This window comes from Tursiops truncatus, chromosome 3 (assembly GCF_011762595.2).
Source record: "Tursiops truncatus isolate mTurTru1 chromosome 3, mTurTru1.mat.Y, whole genome shotgun sequence".
NCBI lineage: Eukaryota > Metazoa > Chordata > Mammalia > Artiodactyla > Delphinidae > Tursiops > Tursiops truncatus.
Genome location: NC_047036.1, coordinates 156,983,260 through 156,995,117, shown reverse-complemented (window position 1 = coordinate 156,995,117; position 11,858 = coordinate 156,983,260).

The window sequence follows — 11,858 nt, the reverse complement described above, 5'->3', positions numbered from 1 at the left end:
ATGTGTGCTGCCTCATATTCAACAGATGTGTGAAATGATAAAAGGGAAGGAACTCTTGACTTTCTGTTATGGACAGATTGCATTAAAAAATTTTTGTTCGTCAGATGTGACCAACATGGGGACTCACACGACCTTCCCCTTCTCCAGAAATTATGACTCTCCACATTCCCCAGGCTTTTTCACTTCATTTCAGTGGCCTTTCATCAAGATAGCAAAGGACAAATCAAATGGGTCTGGTGTGGGTCCCAGTGGAAACACCCTTGCTACAAAATGAGAGTTATCAAATATTTACATCTGTGGGGTTTTTTTTTTTTTCAAATTTCCCTTATTCCCAAATAAGACAGGCAGGGTTAATGAGTCTTTCTCTCTAGGAAGAAAGGACTCAGAGGAGGAAAATAGAGAATCTGTTCTGGTGCCTTGTTTTCATCATCCAGAGTGAACAGGAGGGTTCATGTACCTAGGAGAATATTCAGGAAGTGCCTGAATGCTTCCCATCGCAGGGAAAAGAGTGGGGAAATGGGAGGAGGCTGTGAAGAAGAAGAGAGGTCTCAGAGTCTGGTAGGAGGGGACAGAACTGTGCGGTGTCTCTAAACTGAGACCTTTGAGTCTAGGACATCAATATGTGTGAGCATCAGGCTCTTATAAGGGCAGTTTCTGAAGTCCAGCCAGACTCTGTCAGCAGAAGCTTCAGAAGTTCCTGTGGGTGGTGCTGTAATGGTTCACCACCACGTTAGGCATTGGGTGAGCATCTCTCATTCAGCAGCCTGCAGCCCATAACCTGAAACACCACCTCACTGTGCCATCCACTTCCTTGGTCCACCATGTGTCTTACCTTGTGAGCACAAAACTCCTTTGCATGACCACTAGAGGGTTGGTGTTACTGAGAAAGGGAAGCCCCTCTTTTCCCCTCATCCCTGCCTCTGAGGGCTACTGGTTGAAGGCATCTTCCTGTCTTCTTACCACTGGATTAGTGGTAAAACAGTTCCTATCCTGTCTTCTGTCCCAAATCAGTGTCTAGTAGATACAAATTGGTTCTCTGCACTGGGACACTTTTGAAAAGCATGCTGTGAATGGTACGGTTTCCTGGATACCTGACACTTGAGCAGAGACAAAAAATATGCATATATGTTGGGAGAGTGCCCCCAGTAAAGGGAATAGCAAATGTAAGTTTGTGAAAATGGGAGGTACTTGCCATGTCCACTGAGTAGGTAGTAAGCCCCAGTGGTGGAGTAGTGACCAATGGGAGAGTGGTAGGATATGAAGGCTTAGGAGTAATCAGGTAACAGGAATGTAGGATGATGGTGGGCATGGTCTTTTCTTCAGAATTTATTCTAAGTATGATAGAAACATTGAAGGTGTTAGGCATGACTTAATTTAGGCTTGGCAAATAGATTACAGTGGAGGCTGAAAGGATAGGTCTAAAGCACCTAAAGGTGACTATTCATTCCTTCTTGTTAGAGATGATGGTGGCTTGGACAACAGTGAGAGAGACAGAGTGTGTGAGAAGAAACTGGGTTCAGGATGTATTTTGAAGATAGACCTGCCAGGTTTGCTGACTAACTAGATGAGGATGTTAGAGGGAAACTATAAGAATCACCTGATGATTCCTTCTGAGCAACTAAGTAAGCGGGATGCCATTCAAAGAGATGGGAAAGTCTCTGGGACAGTAGACCTGGGGGTAGGGGTGGGGCTGGGGAATTAAGAGTCAAGATCTAAGAAAAGGACTGTTAGACTTGAGGTGTCTGTTGGAACTCTGAGTGGAGGTGCCATGTGGACAGGTGGAGGTTTGAGTCTGAGGGTCAGCAGAGATCATGGTTGTGCTGCTTTCTATCTGTCTAACCTTTGGCAAATCACTGAGAAGCACTTCCCTTTACCCTCAAAATGGGGATCAACTTACCCACTCAAGGACCTTTTGGGGAATACAAGTCCTGGGATGATTTAATATTTACATGAAAGGAGTATGGTGCAGTGAAAGTGCTCCATGGAGTGACAGAATTTATTAGGAGGTAAGCCACAGGTAAATTAACTTGGGGGAGAAAAATTTATCATTATAAACCTGTCTCCAGGGAACAAATGAGGAGGGGAATGCAGGCAAACTGGTAAGGTAATCACCATACTTCCCCCTGAATCTGGGGCTCCATTAGGTTCCCTCGACTTCTCCCTTTTATTGACTACTTTTTTTCCTGTCAATGAGTTAATTTGTTCATTTTTTCCCATATTGATATTCACTTGTTGCAGCAACATTTGTTGAAAAGGCATTCGTTTTTCCATTGAATGTTGTCTTAGCAACTTGTTAAAAAATTATGTGATTATTTTTGGGTTAACTTCTGTCCTCACTATTCTATTCCATTGTTCTGTAGGTCTATCCTTTCTTCAGTGCCTCAGGGTCCTGATTATGGAAATTTTCTAGCAAGTTTGGAATAGGATAAGTTTACAGTGTGAGCCTTCAAACTTTATTCTTTTTCAAATTGTTTAGTCTATTCTGTTCCTCTTGTCTTTCCTGTATAAATGTAGAATTAGCTTGTCAATATCTATGAAAAAAGCTTGCTGGGATTTTGATCGGGATTTTTTTCAATTAATAGATCAAACTGAGGAAAACTGACACCAGCACACTATTGAGGCCATCAATCCATGAACACAATATGTCTCTACGTGTATTTGAATCTTCCTTTATTTCTTTCATCTGTGTTGTGTAGTTTTCAGTGTGTATCTCCTGCATATATTTTGTTGTTTATAGCTAAGTATTTTATTTATTTAGTGCTATTATAAATGATATTTTTTAAAAAAACAAACTTCAATTGTTCTTTGCTGGAATATAGGAGTACTTTTGTATTCTGATCTTGTATTTTGCGACATTTCCACTCACTTATTAGTTCTAGGAGTTTTTTTGTGCATTTGTTGGGATTTTTTAATGCAGAATATTACACCCTGTCAACAGAGACATTCCTATTTTTTACTTTTCAACAAGTATATCTTTATTTTTCTTGTCTTGTTGCACTAGCTAGGACTTCAATATTATGTATCATAGAGTGGTGAGAGAGGGTATTTTTGTCTCGTTCCTTACCTTAGGGAAAAGCATTCAGTCTTTCATTATTAAGAATGATGCTAGTTGTGGTGGTGGGGGTTGTTTTTTTAATATAAATTGTTTTTATTAGGCTAAGAAAATTCTCTTCTTAGTTTCTGTAAGTTTTTACCATGAATAAATGGTAAATACTATTGAAAGATTTTTATACACCTATTGAGATGATAATATGGTTTTCTTATTTATTATGCTAATCTAGTGAAATTATGATTGATTTTTCCATTGTTCAAACAGGTTTGCTTTCCTGAAGTGAATCTCACTTGGTTGTGATGTATTATTCTTTCCATATATTGCTGTAATTGTTTATGTAACCTTGTATTCATTATTTTTGCAGATATATGCATATATATAGATAGATAGATAAATTACTTCTTGATGGTTTTCTGTTGTAATTGTGTTACTTTTCTTTGTCAGGCTTTGGTATTGGAGTGCACTGGCCTCATGAAATGAATTGGAAAGTCTGCCTTACTTTTCTGGAAGAGCTTTGTAAAATTAGAATGATTTCTTCCTTACATGTTTGGTAGGATTCACCAGTGAAGCAATCTGGGCCTGGCATTTTGTTTCTATTCTATGGTGAATTTTAATAATTTCAATTTCTTTAATAGATGCAGAATTCTTACATCCTCTATTTTTCTTGTGAGTTTTGGTAGTTTATGTCTCTCAAGAAATTAGTCCATTTCACCTAAGTTGTTGAATTTATGAGCGTACAGTTCTTAGTATTCTCTTATCACCCTTTTAATGTCCATGGGATCAGTATTGATGTCCCTTGTTTCATTCATTATTGGTAATTTTTGTCTTCTTTGTTTTTGGCCAGTGTGAATAGAGGTTTATCAATTTTGTTCATCTTTCCGGAAGAAACAAGTAAAAGAGTTGAAAATGGTTGTGTCTGGGTGTTGAAATCTATTGTGAGGCAGGGAATACTCTATCTGGTCATAAGTCTTTTATTTTTTTAAATTTTATTTATTTATTTTTTTGCGGTACGCGGGCTTCTCACTGTTGTGGCCTCTCCCGTTGTGGAGCACAGGCTCCGGACGCGCAGGCTCAGCGGCCATGGCTCACGGGCCCAGCCGCTCCGCGGCATGTGGGATCTTCCCAGACCGGGGCACGAACCTGCGTCCCCTACATCCGCAGGCGGACTCTCAACCACTGCGCCACCATGGAAGTCCGTGGTCATAAGTCTTTTAGAACCATTTGAATTTTAAAGTTACTCTTCTCTCTCTTATTCTTACATCCTTAGGTGTACAATGTATTGATCTGATATTTATTTTGCAGTGTTTGCCATAGTAGTGTTAATTAACACCTCATCACATCACACAATTATCATTTCTTCTAGCAGTAGAAAAATTAAGATCTAATCTCTCAGCAGTGTAATGTTTATAGCACAGCTCTGTGTTTATAATCACTGTACTGTGTATTATATCTCCAACTTATTTGTTTACTAGTTGTAAATATTATGTACCTTTAAACATCATATCTTCCATTCCTCAACCCCTGGTAACCACAATTTCACTTTCTGTTTTTTTGACTTTGGTGTTTTTAGAATTAAGATACATGATATATCATACAGTATTTGTCTTTCTCTGTCTCTTTTTCACTTACACTCGTGTCCTCAAGGTTCATCCATGTTGCTGCAAATAGGGGAATTTCCTTTTTCCTCATGGCTGAAGTGGATTCCACTGTACCTACATACCACATCTTCCTCATTCATCTGTTAATGAACACTTCTTCAGTTGTTTCAGTATGTTGGCTATTGTGAATAGTGAAGCAATAAACACAGGAGTGCATATATTTCTTCAATAACCTGTTTCATTTCTCTTAAATATATACCTGGAAGTATGATTGCCAGATTATATGGCAGTTCTGTTTTTCATATTTTCAGGAACCTCTACTGTTTTCTATAGTTGGCAACACCAGTTTACATTCTCACTAATGATGCACGAGTGTTCCCTTTTCTCCACATCCTTGCCAACACTTATTTGTTGTCTCTTTGATAATAGCCATTCTGAAAGATGTAAGGTGATATCTCATTGTACTTTTGGCTTGCATTTCCTGATGATTAGTGATGTGGAGCATCTTTTTTTGGTGTCTATTGGCCGTTTGTATGTCTTCTTTGGAAAAATGTTTATTTAGGTCCTCTGCTCATTTTTAAATTCAGGTTTTTTTAATGTTGAGTTTTATGAGTTCTTTGTATATTTTTGATATTAACCCCTTATCATATATATAATTTGCAAATAACTTCTCCCATTCAGTAGACTGACTTTTTTGTTGATATTTCCTTCACTGTACAAAGCTTTTTAGTTTGATGCTGTCCTAAATGTTTGTTCTACTTTTTTCCCCTTGCCTGAGGAGAGAGATGGAAAAAGAATATTGCTAAAAGTGATGTCAACCAGCTTACTATTTATGCTTTCTTCTAGGAGTTTTATGACTGCAGTTCTTATATTTATGTAATTAATTCATTTTAAGTTTATTTTTGTATACACTGTAAGAAAATGATCTAGTTTCATTCTTTTGCATGTAGCTCTCAAGTTTTCCCAACACCATTTTTGAAGAGGTTCTTTTATCCATATTGTATATTCTTGCTTTCTTTGTCATAGATTAATTGACTGTAGGAGCATGGGTTTATTTCTGGGGCTCTGTACTCTGTTCCATTGATGTATGTGTCTGTTTCTGAGCCACTACCAGACTGCTTTGATTATTATTGCTTTGTAGTCTAGTTTGAAATTAAGGAGTGTAATACCTGCAGCTTTGTTCTTCTTTCTCAAGATTGCTTTGGGTATTCAGGGTCTTTTTTGTTTCCATACAAATTTTAGAATTATTTTTTCTAGTTCTGTGAAAAATGTCATTGGGTATTTGATAGGGATTGCATTGAATCTGTAGGTTGCTTTAGGTAGTATGGATGTTTTAACAATATTTATTCTTCCAATCCCTGATCATAACTTTCCATTTATTTGTGTTGTATTCAACTTTTTTCATCCAAGTTTTCTAGCTTTCAGAGGACATGTCTTTCACCTCCTTGGTTAGGTTTATTCCTAGGTATTTCATTTTTTTAATGAACATATAAATGGGTTTTCTTCATTTCTCTTTCTGATAGATTGTTGTTATTGTACAGAAATGCAACCTTTCTCTGTATGTTAATTTTGTATTCTTTAATTTTACTGAATTCATTTATTAGTTCTAATAGGGTTTTTTTGTAGAGTCTTTAGGGTTTATATATATATATAATCATGTTTTCTGCCAATAGTGATAGTTTTGTTTCTTCCTTTTCAATTTGAATTCCTTCTATTTGCTTTTACCCTCTGATTGCTATGGTTGTGACATAGAATACTATTTTGAATAAAAGTGGTGAGAGTGGGCATTCTTGTCTTATTCCTGATTATAGAGGGAAAGCTTTCCTCTTTTCATTATTGAGTATTATGTTGGCTATGTGTTTGTCATATATGGCCTTTATTATGTTGAGGCTCCCTCTGTATTCACGTTGTGGCAAGTTTTTATTATAAATACATATTGAATTTTCTCAAATGCTTTTTCTGCATCTATTGAGATTATTGTGATGATTTTTAACCTTTGTTTTGTTAATGTGATATACCACATTGATTGATTTGTAGATATTGAACCATCCTTGCATCCCTGGAATTAATCCCGCTCGATCATTCTGTATTATCTTATAATGTGTTTTTGTTTTGTTTGATAATATTTGTTGAGGATTTTTGCATTTGTGTTCATCAGGGATATTGGCCTGTGATATCTTTTTTTGTGGTGTTTCTATCTGGTTTTGGTATCAGGGTGATGTTGACCCTGTAGAATGAGTTTGTAAGCATTCCTTCCTCTTTAATTTTTTGAAATGGTTTGAGAAGGACTGGTATTAGCTTTTCTTTAAATGTTTGGTAGAATACCCTTGTGAAGCTGTTCGGTCCTGGACATTTGTTTCTGGGAGTTTTTGGATCACTGATTTAATTTCATTACTAATAATTGGTCTATTCATGTTTTCATTTCTTTCCTGATTCGGTCTTGGAAGATGGCATGTTTCTAAAAAGTTACCCTTTTCTTCTAGTTTGTGGAATTTGTTGACATATAATTGTTTGTAGTAGACTTTTATGATTGTAAGTATTTCTATGGTAAGTTTGTAACTTCTCTTTTATTTATTTTGCCCCTCTCTTTTCCTGATGAGTCTGTATAAAGTCTAATCAATTTTGTTTATCTTTTCAAAGAACTAGTTCTTAGTTTCATTGATCTTCCTATATTTTGGTCTCTATTTCTTTTCTTTTTTAAATTGGAGTATAGTTGCTTTTCAATATTGTGTTAGCTTCTGCTGTACAAAGAAATTGAATCAGCTATATGTATACATATATCCCCTTTTATTTCTGCTCTGATCGTCATTATTTCCTTCTTTCTACTAACGTTGGGCTTTGCTTGTTTTCCTTTACCTAATTTGTTTAGGTGGAAATTTGGATTGTTTATTTGAGACTTTTCTTGTTTCCTAAGATAGGCCTGTATTGCTATGAACTTCCCTCCTAAACCTGCTTTTGCTGCATCCCACAGATTTTACAAAGTTGTGTTTCATTTTTATTTGTCGCAAGGTATTTTTGGATATCCTCTTTGATTTCTTCATTGACCTATTGGTTGTTTAATAGCATGTTGTTTAGGATCCATGTGTTTATGTTTTTTCCAGATTTCTTTTTGTAATTGATTTCTAGTTTCATACTGTTGTGGTCAGAAAAGATGCTTAATATGATTTCAATTTTATTAAATTTATTGAGACTTGTTTTGTGACCTAAAATGTGATCTATCCTGGGGAATGGTCCTTCTGCACTTGAAAAGATTGGGTATTCTGCAGTTTTTGGATGGAATGTTCTGTATATATCCCTAAAGAAATCTGGTCTATTTTGTCTTTTAAGGCCTTTGTTTCCTTATTGATATTTTGTCTGGATGATCAGTCCATTGATACAAATGTGGTGTTAAAGTCCACTACTATCATTGTATTACTGTCAATTTTTGCCTTTATGCCTGTTAATATTTTCTTTCTATATTTAATTCTCCTATGATCAGTGAATACATTTTTACAAAGTTTATATCCACTTCTTGGATTGACCCTTTTATCATTATTTACTGCCCTCTTTTTCTTTTGCTACATTCATAGTTTTAATATCTATTTTGTCTGATATGACTTTTGCTATGCCAGGTTTCTTTTAACCTCCATTTAATTGGAATATCTTTTGGCATCTCTCACTTTGTCTGTGTGTGTTTAAGATCTGACGTGAGTCTTGTAGCAGCATATACATGGGTCTTGTTTGTTTATCCATTCATCCACCATGTTTTTGATTGGAACATTTAGTCCATTTATATTTACTTTTTTTTTTAGGCCATACCATGTGGCTTGTGAGATCTTAGTTCCTTGACCAGGGATTGAATTCTGGTCCTCAGCAGTGAGAGCATGAAGTCCTAACCATTGGACAAACAGGGAATTCCTTAGTCCATTTATATTTAAAGTGATTATTGATAGATATGAACTTATTGCTATTAAAAAAAGCTTTGTGATTTTTTTGGTAATTTTCCTCTTCTTTTACTGTTTTCCCTTGTGGTTTGGTAAATTTTTTTTTTTTTTTTAGTGTTATAGTTTGATTGTTTCTCTTTATTTTTTGTGTCTCTATTGTAGGTCTTTGGTTTGTGGTTACTGTGAGGTTCATACATATCAATTTCTCTCTCTCTCTCTCTCTCTCTCTCTCTCTCTCTCTCTATATATATATATATATATATATATGTATATATATATATATATGCACACACACATACATATACAGTTATATATACATATATATATATAGTTATAGTTACATATATTAGTTTACCTTAGCAGATAGTTACTTGAGTTCAAAGACATTCTAAAAACAGTACAGTTTTACTCCCTTATCCCATGTTTTTTATGTAATAGATGTTATATTTTACATCTTTTTACTTAATGTAGTTATAGTTTCTTTTACACTTTTTTTTTTTTTTTTTTTTTTTTTTTTTGCGGTACTCAGGCATCTCACTGTTGTGGCCTCTCCTGTTGCAGAGCACAGGCTCTGGACGAGCAGGCTCAGCAGCCATGGCCCACGGGCCTAGCCACTCCATGGCATGTGGGATCTTCCCAGACCGGGGCACGAACCCGTGTCCCCTGCATCAGCAGGCGGACTCCCAACCACTGCGCCACCAGGGAAGCCCCTTTTACACTTTTGTCTTTAAACTTTTGCACTAGCATTTTAAGTGCCTGATCCACTGACTTTATTATGTATTTTCCTTTACCAGTGAGATTTTTTCTTTTGTTCATTTTCATATATCTATTTATTGTCTTTTCTTTTCCACTTAAAGAAGATACTTAACATTTCTTTTTTTTTTTTTTTTTTTTTGTGATACGCGGGCCTCTCACTGTTGTGGCCTCTCCCATTGCGGAGCACAGGCTCCAGACACGCAGGCTCAGCGGCCATGGCTCACAGACCTAGCCACTCCACGGCATGTGGGATCTTCCCAGACCAGGGTACAAACCTGTGTCCCCTGCATCGGCAGGCGGACTCTCAACCACTGTGCCACCAGGGAAGCCCCGATACTTAACATTTCTGGTAAGGCCTGGTTAGTGATGATGAACTCCTTTAATTTTGCTTTTGTGGGAAATACTTTATCTTTCCTTCAAGTCTCAGTGATAACCTTGCTGAATAGAGTAGTCTTTGTTGTAAAGTGTTTCCTTTCAGCACTTTAAATACATCATACATCTCCACCAGGCCTGGTTCTTGCTGAAAAATCAGCTGATGGTCTCATCAGTTTTTCCTTGCATGTGACTAGTTCTGTTTCTCTGGCTACCTTTAAAATTCTTCCTTTAACTTTTGCCATTTTAATTATGATATGTCTTGGTGTGGATCTCTTTGGGTTCATCATGTTTGGGACTCTGTGCTTCTTAGACCTAGGTATTCTCCCCACATTAGGGAAGTTTTTAGCTATTGTTTCTTCAAATAAAATTTTTGCCACTTTCTCTCTCTCTTCTCTTTCTGGGATTTCTATAATGTATATGTTGACATTTTTGACATTCTCTCAGAAGTCCCTTAAACTATTCCTCAAATTTTAGTTTGGTTTTTTTTTTTTTCCTGTTCTGATTGAGGATTTCCCACTATTGTCTTCCAAGTAGCTTATGAATTCTTCCATATCACCCAATCTGTTGTTTTCGCAGTGTATTTTCCACTCCAGTTATTGTATTCTTCAGCTGGTTTGGTTCTAACTCAGTTGAAGTTCTCACTGAGTTCCTGTATTTTCTCCTGAGTTTGGTGAGCATCTTTCTGATCATTACTGAAACCCTTTATTAGGCGTGTTACTTATCTCCATTTCATTAGATTATCTTGTTCTTTTGTTTGGAGCATATTCCTCTGCCTCCTCATTTTGTTTGACTTTCTGTGTTCGTTTCTATGAACTTGGTAAACTAGTTTCCTCTTCTAGTCTTGAAGGCATGGCCTTGTGTAGGAACACCCCATATGTAGACTACATGTTCCTGATTTTCATCAGGCTGGATGGGGCTGGAGCAGGCACAAGCCAGTGTTTCCTGGGATGTGCAAGGCCTGAGTCACCTTTGTAGGACAACTGTTTCTGGAGTGGTTATGAATGGGGGGTTGGTCACCAAGGTCACCTTTGTGGGATGGATGTAGCTGGAGTAGGTGCAGGCTGGAGGAGCTTTCTCAAGGTGTGCTGGAATGAGCCAGGGCTGCCTTGGTGGACATTACATCTGGAGTGGGCATAAGCCAGGTTTTTCATGGGGTGTGCTGAGCTGGGACAGGGCCACATTGGCAGAATGGCTGGGGCTAGAATGGGCACTAGCTGGGGTTTTTCACAGGGTATACTGGACCAGCCTGGTGAGAGTGAAACTTGGTGGGGTGGCTGTAGCTGAGTAAGTGAAGGCCAGACTTTTCTCAGAGTGCACTGGGCTGGCCTGAGGTTGCCTTGTGCGCTCAGGTTGCCATGGCTGGAGCTAGAGTGAGCATGAGTGATAGAAGTCCCTGGACATGCCAGGCCAGCTGTGGTTGTCTTGAGGGGGTGGCTGGTGCTGAAGCAGGCACGGGCTGTGAGGCAAGCTGGGGCAGCCTTGTCAGGGTTGCTGGAGCACCGGGAACCTTTCAAACTACTGCCTCTGTACTGGGACTTGGAGTGAGTTGGTTTGTGCACAACCCCATTAATAGCAGGATCCTGGTTTCCTACAACTTTCTGGCTCTCCTGGGTGTAAGCCCTGCTGGCTTTCAGAGCCTGGCATTTTGGAGGCTCAACTTCTGGGCCAGGCCCCCAGGGCTGGTATGCATGATACAAACTTCCTAGTTCACGATATCCTCTCATGCCTGTGGGTCACTGCACCAGGGGTGTGCGTACTGACTAGATTGTGCCTTTGTCCTTCCTACCTGTCTCAGTGTGTTTTTTTCTTAATACCCTTAATCGTAGATATTTGCTCTACCAATCTTCAAGTCATTCTCAGAGACAGTCATTCTATATGTATGTATTTGTAGTTTTGGTGTGTCCATGGGAGGAAATCAGCTCAGGATATTTCTACTCTGTCATTCAGATCCTACCCATATATGTTTCCTTTTCATTTTGTTAATTGTTTCTTTCTCAGGGCAGAAGCTTTTTATTTTGGTGTTGTTCTACTCATTGATTTTTTTTCTTTCATTCTTTTTACTTTTGGTGTCATATTAAAAAAAATCACTGCCAATGTTGAAGAGCTTTCCCCCCATGTTTGCTTTCAGGTGTTTTGTGGTATCAAGTTTTATGT